At 34.0% G+C, this 10,597-nt stretch overlaps 1 pseudogene across 1 annotated transcript; it reads right to left on the bottom strand.

Annotated features, from left to right (window-relative positions):
* Positions 1-197: 197 nt before the first annotated feature.
* LOC143572855 (UDP-glycosyltransferase 71K3-like) lies at positions 198-3,035 on the bottom strand (annotated as a pseudogene). Its single transcript, XR_013142330.1, has 2 exons — positions 2,105-3,035; positions 198-1,060 (listed from the first exon to the last, which is right to left on the bottom strand). The product of XR_013142330.1 is annotated as a UDP-glycosyltransferase 71K3-like (transcript).
* Positions 3,036-10,597: the final 7,562 nt, after the last annotated feature.

The raw sequence follows: 10,597 nt of genomic DNA on the forward strand, positions 1-10,597 counted from the left end.
GACACTTAGGAAAAAATTGATGACTTGTTCACGAAAGCTCTTGGTGCTAGACAGTTGCGTTTTCTACTCGACAAGTTGGGCATTTGTAACCTGCATGCTCCAACTTGCGGGGGAGTATAAAACACAAAGATTTTATTATCATTTCCTTATTTGTCGTTTGGTATTGGTCTATATATTTAGCTACTCTTGGACGAAATATAATAATAATAATAATAATAATAATAATAATAATAATAATAAATTGTTTAGAAGACACGATCAACTGAATGTAAAATAAAAACAAACACTTACATGAATGAATATAACATATTTGTATTTCGAGAAATCAAACAAACAATCAAAAACAATACATCTTTCTTTTTTCCAAGGCTAATGACCCTTGAATAGGTTGTAAATCGGTGTGCTTTTGTCTGCTTGTCGGTAAGATGATTACCGATCATGCTTCTGTAACTTCCTAACACCGTAGCCCATTACTGCTCGGACTTGTTAATGTTTTGTAGCATATCCTTTACCAATTTCTGTAATGTAACAAATGAGGATCCACCATTTATCATTGCATTCCTTCCTTTCTCACTTACATCCGTCACTTTCTCCCTCACAGGGTTTGCATCATCCATTAAGGAATTTATGGCTCTCTCTATCTGATCCGCCATCCCCAACTCGCTCCCATGACTTCTGTAACTCAAACTCAACTCCACAGCCAGTTCCAACTCCTTCACCAACAAAAAACGCATTCAGCTGTTGTTCTGCATGCAACGGCCATGTAGCAATAGGGACATTATACCATAGGCTCTCCAATACAGAGTTCCAGCCACAGTGAGACACAAACCCTTTGACCGCACATGGGCTAGCACTTCGGCTTGTGGTGCCCAACCGCAAACCATCCCTCTCTCTTTCACTCTTTCTAAAAACCCATCTGGCAGGACCTCTTGCACGTTCGTGTAGTCACTTGTTGCCACATTTCCATCTCTCGGTGGCTGCCGTATGGACCACAAGAACCGATGACCACTCCGCTCGAGTGCAATAGCGATCTGCTCTAGTTGGGATTCATTAAAATACCCTGTTAAGAATATCAACAACTCTAAGTATTAAAACAATATTCATATAGAAGTCTTTTCTTTTTCTACAGTTATTTGTTTGATTAATTTATACACCTTAATACAACTAGGCCCAGTGCTATTTGATTAATGTAGATAGTTATTGTAGTTGGGGTAATATTCAATCCTTCACCCAAGCTTAATTAAATTATTATAGTGAGTTACTAGGTTAGTGTCTCGTGTAATGCACTGGTGAAACATATAGGGAATATCAAATATACATGTATAAATTACATAATAAACATTATAATTTTATAAATTATAAGATATTACACAATAATATTAACGAATAAGTAATTGCATATTTACAAAAATACATAGATTATTAAAAAAAATTGTATTTTAATTTTAAAAAAACTTAATGAAAAAATGTAAATATATATATATCTATTAAGGAAAAAAAAAAGGTTAGCATCAAATCATTTGAGTTTGGTAAGCCACACTTGGTAAGCCACACATATTTTAAAGGCAAGGTGGTTCAGAAGTTTACATTTGATCGATACTTTTAATCCAATATTATTATTTTAGTATCATTTGTAGTCTAGCCCACTAACCCTATCTATTTTTTTTTTTTTTACTTTTCATTGATAAGTATTGATTAAAATAAGTAAAATTTAAATTTTAAATTACATCTGTAATTTACCAAAACAACTATTTTAGTCCAGAAGTTTGCAAGTGATTTTTTTAATTCAATATTTTTATTTCCGTATCAATTGTGGTCTACGCCACTAGGCCATCCATTTTTTTTTTCATTTTCAACTAATACAAAAATGAAACTATTTAATTAGAAAAAAGTAAAATTTAAATCTTATACTAAGATGGTCTAGTGGTATGGTATCCACCTTTTTAAAATGGAGATAGTGGGTTCAAATATCTCCAGTGTAAGGTTAGGGGTATTTTAATTAAAATAAATTTGCTGTTAAAAAAAGATAGTTATACCAAGACTAAAACCGTATTTAACTCGTATAAGTAATAAGCTTGTTTCAGTTCATTAAATCTTAACATACCCATAGTCCCAAAGCACAAGAAGAGGACTGACTTCAGAGGTTGATTGTCTAGCCAATTCCTGATCTCAGACTCAGTCGAGCCACTCGAGTCATTGCGGTTTTTCAAATCAATCAAAGGTCCAACCGGGTACACATTTGGTGGCGTTACAATCGAATTTAAAGCGTACGGTTCGAGCTCAGCATACGAATTTACGATAAATCCTTTGCATTCCTTGAACCTGGTACCAAAATAAACGTAGGCTTCATACCCACCTCCACTCTTGTCAAACACAGCACCCGGAAGCACATTCGCAGGAACATGATTCCGAAAACTAGGTATAACCGAGTCAGAATCCGACAGATGAAAGTTATCTCCCACTTGGTTGTGGCGATCCGGGAGATGAAGCAGAAATCCAAGAAAAGCTGTGCTAAAGGAACAAAACATATAGGAAGGAACCATGAACTTGTTAGCTACATCAATCATGCAACTAGAAAACATATCAAGTACAAAACCAACAAGTTGTATTGAATCATCCGATACCAAGTCCTTGATCGCGTGTTCGACTTGAGGTTTATGGCTTTCAAACACGCGGTGTACAAACATGTCGATGGATATAGACGACGAAAAGGGTTGCGGAATATGGTTAGTGATAGCAGGAGGAATGATGATGAACTTTATGTTGCTATTTGAAGAAACAATTGACTTAGTGTGTGGATCAAGATCTGTTTGAAGGGGTAAGAGGATAATAAGGACTGTAATTGATAAGTTTTCATTTTGTTCTAGCAAACTCTTTGCAAACTGTATGGATCCTGTTAGATGACTGGAGGCAGGCAAAGGTATGAAAACAAGTTCCGGCTTTTTCATGGTTGCTTGCAAATGACCCAATGACTACCCATATTTAAATTAATCGTGTGTGACCGGTAAACCCCAATGGCATACATCATATAGGGTCCCACCTCCGTGCATGTGATAATGGAAAAAAAATTAATTATTGTAATCAATTTTATTTTTTTAAAGTCTAGTGTATTTAGACCAATCATACACAGTTATTTCATTTATATCTTTAAGTACTCACAAATCATAAAATAACTGGAAACACATCCCACAAGTACCCTAAACTTTTTTTGTTAAAATTTAAAAATAAATAAACAATTAAATATAATTAAAATTAAATTTCATTGAAATATTAATGGGTGTTTAATTTTTCAAAAACCTCTAATGGGTTTGCCATGTAGTAAATCTTTGCCACAAATTGTAATTTAGCAAACTACCCACATAGTTAGAGGTAGGTTTACCATGTGATAAACAACCTATAAACCTTACACACACTAGTGCCCATTTCCCTCTTATATCCTTGTCATCCAACGTATCCCCTATCTATACTTATATAATCTAGCATGTAACATATTAAAATATCTTTGTCTAAAGTTTGTTTAATATTTAAAACCTCTTACATTCTATATATAAACTCGTGAATCTATAGTTTAATTTATTTAAACCATATTTATTATTTTTTTGTTATTATTACTAAGAGTTAGGTTTAAATAAAAAGTTTGATTTTTCTAAGAAGGCTAGAAATGAGGGTATTTTAGTCTACTATCTTAATATTGAAAACCCACTTAATTTAATTTCAAAAACTCACTTAATTAATATTAAAAACCCAATTAAATTTTCACTCATCTCCTACAACCACCACCTTGCCAGAAAAGTCTTGGAAATTTCGTCGGAAAAGTCGTCGAAAATTCGCTGGTAATGCCCAGAAAATTTCACCGGAAAAATCGCCGAAAAATTTACCGAAAATTCGGCGAAAAACAATTACCGGAAATGATCAAACCGAAAATGACCACAGGAAAAAACACAATGGAAAACATTATGAAAAAACACAATTTGAAAAAAAAAACACAATTGAAAAAACACTATTAGAATAAAAACATAACTAAATAACACAATGTAAAAAAACAATGCAAAAAACACTATGAAAAAATAAAACACAATTTTGTAAAAGACAATTTTGGTAAAACACAATTTGTAAAAAACCCATGATTTTATTTTTGTTTTTATATATCAATATGGTACTCATATAAAAGATAAAAAAGACACTCGTTATTAAGGTGAAATTATTTATTTTTTAAATGTATAAAAAATTTATGAGCGTTTTAAAATGATGGGGAATTTGACATGTGCCTTGCATGTGGAGAGAGAAAGTCAACAAATGTGTTATCCCAATTATGCCCTTACCCTTATTTTACATTTGATTTCTCTCTAATCTAATCTCACCAATTCAAGTCTAAAATGAATGAGCAAGATTATTTTTTATCCTTCCTACAAAAACTAATCTTCTTATTATAACTCAACCCCTATTACCAAATCAAATGACTACACCTAAAGACAATGTTTGTTGGGTATTTTGGTTTGAAAATGCTTCACACCCTAGGTGAATCCCATATTGACCATGGACATGAGAGATTATTGATTCATAAGTAAATGTGATGCAGCGGTATAAACAAAAACGAAGATCAAATCACGTTAATTCAGTGAATACCCGTAATGAACTTCAAAACTTCCAAATCTCACCCAAAGGTCTAGGGAAAATGAAGAGAAAAATGAAATTTATTAATATTCAAGTCTGTCCTTTTGAATTACATAACCGAACTATAAATAAGAGTTCTAATACAAAATGGGCCTAAAACGGGCCATGGGCCAAACACAAACCCAAAAATAAAAACATAAAAAGTGATGAAAAACAATAAAAGACCCATAACTTTATTTAGGAGTCGTTTTTGGGCTTCAGACTGGGGCATGCTGTTTGCCACAACGTGCTCCTCGTCTCAAGCTTCGATTTGACAGGTAATGGGCCTGAAACGGAGCTTCGTGGGCCAAGTTATGCCCGTTTTCGTGGGCTACCCTTTGTTGCGCGATCTTGGGCCTCCAGAAACATAATAGCCCGGTCTTCAATACTTGGGCCCACATCAAAATGTCATGCCTCTTAAATCACCAACACGTTTTGGGCTTAATATTACTGACGAGATGAAAGTTCCACAGTTACACGTGATTAGGTGGGAATAGTAGTATGATGGTGACCTCCAGGAAAGTCTCCACATGGAAACTAAAAACAAATCCATGAGCTCTTCGTGGATTAAATGGACAATATAAGTGATACGAGGGGACGGATACTACAATTAAACTTGGAGATGAAACTCTTCTTTCGTTTCTTCACAGTGAAATAAAACCAAGCTCATGAGTTTATTATCTTATGTCGGAACAAGTTGATAGAATCCCCTTCTCTATTTTAGAGATTGGAATATCGGGTAAATTAGATACTTTTTTACAATTTTCTATATAATTTAGAGACCGTGTGGTTTTAGAAAGTAGGATGTGAATGCTCTTTTAAAGCCTTGGTTTCAAAGTGGGAAACAAAAGTGATTAAATTCGGGTTTGTCATTTTAGCTTTGGTTGGATTATAAAACTTGTGTGTTTTAGAAAGAAGATCAAGGTTCAATTCATGATAATGTGGTAGATTATTCTGTTGGTATAATTACTAATATATATAACTAACAAGTTTGGTGTCGCAAGTGGCCTATTGAGCCACTTGGCGGCATCGTATTGGTTGAAATTTTTTAGTTTAGTTACCATAATATATGTAATGGAAACCATCCAAATGTCAATTGTTTTTTTTAGTTCCGAGACCATAACAGATCTAAAGGAATCGACCGAGTTCGTGCAAACTCGTGACCTTATTTAAAGCACACGGCCAACAATGCTATTGACCCCCCAATTGGTCGTTGGTCCACCTCAAGTTATATATGTTTTCGATTTTTTGTTTCGTTACCGTAAGATACATAATTAAAACCGACTGAATTCGAGTCAAGTTATCGCCTCAATGCTCGGGACTGACAACGCTTGGGGTTTACTACGCCCGGGATTGCCAAACAAATAAACATCGTCTTAAATATTTTGTTTTTTTATATGTTAATGGTCTTATATGTTAATTTGACGAATTAAATTTTGGGGTTTAATGCTCAAATTTTACCAATTATGTCTATATCGTAACGAACACAGCTAATACTGATCGAATTTGTGTCGAATCATCTTCGTAACGTTTGGGTTTTACCAACGTCCGTCTTTCAACGCTGGGGTTTTGCCAACTGCTTCAGCGCAACGCACCGAGTAGAAAAACTAGTTTAGTAATAAAAAGAAAACAAGTGTGCGAGTTGCTACAACAACAACAACAATAATAATAATTAAAAGTTTCAGGTTTACCAAACCCCAATCCTTATTATTTTTTATAAGTTCAACTCCAACACCTCCCCACTAGCCGTATATAATATATTTTTAGTTTTAATTTTATTTATTGTAAGAAAGTTAATAATATACTTAGGGTTTCATGATGAAAAAGTTTCATAAATAAATGAGATGTTATAATCCGTTTAAAAGCTATGGGTTTGGTGAGACCCATGACCACTTACTTTTTTTACTGTAAAATTGTTTCTTAATATAAATAATATATTTTCTTAAAAAATTGAATATTAATTTTTAATATATCCATATTTTATAGGATTTTAATATCAAATATTTTTTTGATATTAACCTTTTAATATAGTTAGATGTTATAACCCGTTTAAGGTTCTGGGTTTTGTAAAACTCATACCCGTGAATTCGGGTCAAATGTATGAGAAGTATTCATTTACAAATAAAACAATATGGTACCTTGAGAGAATGAAAATTAAATCAACAACACATTTTAGGCATAATGTTAGTGGCTAGATGAAAGCTCCACATTTAAGCGTGCTTAGGTGGGAATAGTAGCATGATGATGACCTCCTGGAAAGTCTCCACCTGAAAACTAAAAACAAATCCATGAGATATTCGTGAATAAAGTGGACAATATAAGTCATACGAGGGGACATATACTATAGTTAAACATGGAGATGAAACTCTTCTATCGTTTCTTGACAGTGAAATAAAACCAAGCTCATAAGCTTATTATCTTAATTGGAACAAGTTGATAGGATCTCATCTCTATTCTAGAGAATATCGGGTAAATTAGACACTTTCTTACAATTTTCTATATAATTTAGAGGTAGTATGGTTTTAGAGAGTAGGATGTGAATGCTCTTTTAAAGCCTTGGTTTCAAAGTGGGAAACAAATTAAAAGACAAAATGGCAAAACAGGTCCTTTATGTTTTCATGGTTTTTCAATAGTCGTCCTTTAGCAAACTTAATGACACAAGACGTATTTCATGTTTCAAATTCTGTTCATGTTACGTCCTTTGGTACTAACCCAGTTAATTTTTCTTGTTAAATATAGTCATGTACTTTGCACATGAGGGCAGTGTGGTCAATTTACCCCTTTAAGGACTGTTTGTGTAATTAGACTAAGATTTGGTATTTTGAAAAAAATACTCATCTGTTTCTCTCTCTCATCATACCAATCTTCATCGTCATCTTCATTTCTTATTCATGTCACCACCACAAGCCATCAATCCGCCACCCCCCAAAAAAACTCCATCTCTAACGACCATTAAATCCGGCCACCTGACCACCACCATCACTACTGCCTGACCACGCCACCGTCTCAACAAGCCATCAAACCCAACCACCTGCCACCACCACAACCGGCCAACGCCACATCTCCGTCTATAATTTCTTTCTCATCCACAACCAACACCAAGCATCACCGCTACCCCATCCTAACTCTCCGGCGACTGCTCAAATCTGACGACAACAAATTACCACCACAACTTCAAGATGTCGGCAACCACCAATCACCGCCACTATGGCCGCCACCGCTAAGACCATAGTCGTCTTTCATTCTCCGCGAATCCTACAAACCTTAAACAACAAAACCCTTAAAACAAAACCCTAAAATTTTATTTCCCCCAAATTGCATCTCACAGTTTTATTTGCAATTGATGTCTGTTCGATTAAGTATTCTTCTACTGGTTGTCGAAGTTTGTAGACAGGGGGTTGGGTAGGGTGGTGGTCGCTGGTGATGTTATTGTTGTAGAAGAGGGGAATGATGGTGGTGGCTAGAGTTTACCAATGAAACCCTAAATTCCGACTGCCGGTGACGATGACGATGGCGGTGATCCAGTGATTCGTGAGAAATTGGGTGTATAAATGGGGGCAACATCCAATCCAGTTAATTACGGTGGTGGTTAGCCGGTGGTGGTTAACCGGTGGTGGTTGGACGATGCCGGTGCCGAAATGGATGATTGAGAGAGAGAGAAAGAGATAGTGGGTTGTGTGACGGCGAGTTTGAGATGGTGGTCGGGTGGTGGCGGTACGGAGATATGGTGGTGGTGGTTGCAGGTGGTGGCGGTCCGGGTATGAATTTCATCTTTGTATTTTTAGAGGAGTGGGAGAGAAAGGGAGTAGAGAGTGAAAGAAGAGAGAGAGGGTGTGTGTTGTATATAATTTTTATTTTATTAGTTTTAATCATTAAAAAACTATAAAATTACAATATTACCCTCATGTGCACGGCACATGACTAGATTTAACAAGAAAAATTAACTGAGTTAGTACCAAAGGTCGTAACATGAACAAAATTTGAAACATGAAATACGTCTTGTGTCATTAAGTTTGCTAAAGGACGACTATTGAAAAACTATGAAAATATAAAGGACCTGTTTTGCCATTTTGTTCAAATTAAAGTGATTAAATTTGAGTTTATCATTTTAGCTTGGTTGGATAATAAAGACTCGTGTCTTCTAGAAAGAAGATCTGGGTTCAATTCATGATAATGTGGTAGATTATTGTATTGGTATAATTTAGTAATAAAAAGTAAACAATGTTCGAGTTGTTAAATAATAATAATAATAATTAAAAGTTTCAGGTTTACCAAAGCTAATAATAATAATAATAATAATAATAATAATAATAATAATAATAATAAGTTTCAGGTTTACCAAACACCAATCTTTATTATAAGTTTAACTTAACACCTCCCCACTAGTTGTATATATACTATTAAATGATCAATTAATTATACAAATTGTTTTTTGATTCTCTTCATATTTTTAATCAAAACGGCCTGAAACAAGTTAAGGACTTTTTAATCTAATTCAAACATGTTCACATATTCTAAATCAAAAGCTGAATCACGAATATACTACCCCTTGAAATCACAACCCACGTTTTCAATCATAACTCCAACTAACTAAGAGCACCCACAACGCGGTGATGTGGTGCTCGTTTGGAATTCCAAACCTTTTACATTTTAGATCTCGCCCGCACGTACCCTCATCCTTAAAGCTTCATCAGAAATTCCAAACATGTTATAAACGTGAGAGTGGGTTCCACACGCACTAACAATGTTATGTTAATATTTTTTTAATATAGAAAGTAGGTGTTTGAAAACAGAGTAGAGTTGTAGGAAAATTACGTCAAAGGATGTTTGATGTAGCAGCTGATATGACACGTTTGTTGGTGTTCAAAATAATTAATTTTGTGGACACTCCAATACAAAGCGAAAACAATAATAATCCTAGATTCCTAGGAGATCAAGAACATATAAAAATAACATGACCATGATTTTATTTTAAAGCTATAACGCACGATTCATTCAATTACAAACTATGTAACACCACCAACATTTACATACGTCGTCGGGTTTCTTTCTGAACCAGTGCATCCATTCGGTGAACCGATGCATCATTTAAAGCATAACAGATAATTCCCATTGTTAAACCCATTATTAATCCTAACGTTAACGCAAACTCTACAAAATTGACTTTTTGTACGTACTATAAAAAGTCAAGGTACTCATCTGCAACTTGGAACAGAATTCCTTCTACATGTGAGCAAAACTCTCACACGTTTCATCAACTTTCTTTTAGTAACCAGCCACCATTGCCATTGAACCTAAAAAAAATGATTACAAATATAACATTTATTGCTTGTCTTTCATGCAAAACAATAAAAAAAATGTCAAAGTACTTGAAGTCCACCAACCATACAGTCAAGAACCAAGAAGTTGCCTATCAGATTTTGCCTTCATTTCTGGATGTCCCAACATATTATATAACAACGTAGTAGTCCGAGCAAACATACGATTTTGAAGAGATTAGTCCACATCATTGATTCGTTTAAACTGTTGAAGGCCATCAAAAAATTCAAATCAGGTGAAAACTTCGTGCGTTATTCAACTAAGTACATGATGAGTGCCATATTAACTAATTGGATTTTACTTCAACCAAAATCAGTTCTGCTAATAATTTGTAACCATATACTATTAAACTAGCTACAAATAGAAAACCTTTAATAAATCACTATAAATAGAACAATTTTCCCTAAATGTAAATGTTTGAATATTTGATGGATGCCTAATTATTAAAACTTTTATTCTTTATTTAAAAGAAAAATAATTAAAATTGTTAAATGGTAATTGAAGTTTTCTTTAAATACTTTCTTCTATTATTATGAGTTAATTAATTAGTAGTTAGTAATAAATATCAATAATAAATGTGTGTTGTTGAAAATTGTAATTTTCAAATTTTACGACCTCAAAAATG

Source organism: Bidens hawaiensis, unplaced genomic scaffold (assembly GCF_021521415.1).
Source record: "Bidens hawaiensis isolate Kalapana, Puna unplaced genomic scaffold, B.hawaiensis_p1.1 tig00026075_1, whole genome shotgun sequence".
Taxonomy (NCBI): domain Eukaryota; kingdom Viridiplantae; phylum Streptophyta; class Magnoliopsida; order Asterales; family Asteraceae; genus Bidens; species Bidens hawaiensis.